This window comes from Pristiophorus japonicus, chromosome 1 (genome assembly GCF_044704955.1).
Source record: "Pristiophorus japonicus isolate sPriJap1 chromosome 1, sPriJap1.hap1, whole genome shotgun sequence".
Taxonomy (NCBI): Eukaryota; Metazoa; Chordata; class Chondrichthyes; family Pristiophoridae; genus Pristiophorus; species Pristiophorus japonicus.
Genome location: NC_091977.1, coordinates 453240515 through 453241733, shown reverse-complemented (window position 1 = coordinate 453241733; position 1219 = coordinate 453240515).

Here is a 1219-nt window from a genome sequence, read left to right as displayed (position 1 = left end):
CAAGGGACTGTTCATCTGCAACAGATGCCCGTTTGGAATTCGGTCGGCTGCAGTGATCTTCCAGATAAACATGGAGAGCCTACTCAAGCCAGTACCACACACGGTGGTCTTTCAGGACGACATATTGGTTACGGGTCGGGACACCTACAAAACCTGGAGGAGGTCCTCCAGCGACTGGATCGCGTAGAGCTGTGGCTGAAGAGGTCGAAATGCGTCTTCATGGCAACATAATTGGAGTTTTTGGGGAGAAAGATAGCGGCGGACGGCATTCGGCCCACAGACGCCAAGACAGAGGCTATCAGGAACGCGCCCAGGCCACAGAACGTCATGGAGCTGCAGTCGTTCCTGGGACTCCTCAACTATTTTGGTAACTTCCTACCGGGGTTAAGCACCCTTTTAGAGCCCTTACATGTGTTATTGCGCAAAGTTGAGAACTGGGTATGGGGAAAAAAACCAAGTAATTGCTTTTGAGAAAGCCAGAAATATTTGATGCTCCAACAAGCTGCTTGTATTGTATAACCCGTGTAAAAGACTTGTGCTAGTATGTGATGAGTCGTCGTACGGAGTCAGGTGTGTATTACAACAAGCTAACGTTGCGGAGAAGTTGCAACCTGTCGCCTATGCTTCCAGGAGCTTGTTGAAGGCCAAGAGAGCCTACAGCATGATTGAGAAAGAGGCATTAGCGTGTGTGTTTGTGGTAAAGAAAAGGCATCAGTCACTGTTTGGCCTCAAATTTGAGCTGTAAACTGATCGCAAGCACCTGACATCCCTGTTCGCTGAAAACAAGGGAATAAATACTCATGCCTCAGCCCGCATACAAAGGTGGGCACTCGCGCTATCAGCGTATATCTATACCATCCGCCACAGGCCAGGCACCGAGAACTGTGCGGATGCTCTCAGTCGGCTACCATTGCCCACCACGGGGGTGGAAATGGCGCAGCCTGCAAACTTGTTGATGGTCATGGAAGCGTTTGAAAATGATAAATCACCTGTCACGGCCCGCCAGATTAGGACTTGGACCAGCCAAGATCCTCTGCTGTCCCTAGTAAAAAACTATGTACTGCATGGGAGCTGGGCCAGCATCCCCGTTGAAATGCCAGAGCCAATCAAGCCGTTCCAGCGGTGAAAGGACAAGCTGTCCATTCAGGCAGACTGCCTGTTGTGGGGTAACCGCGTAGTGCTACCAAAAAAGGGCAGGGAGACGTTCATCTCGGAGCTC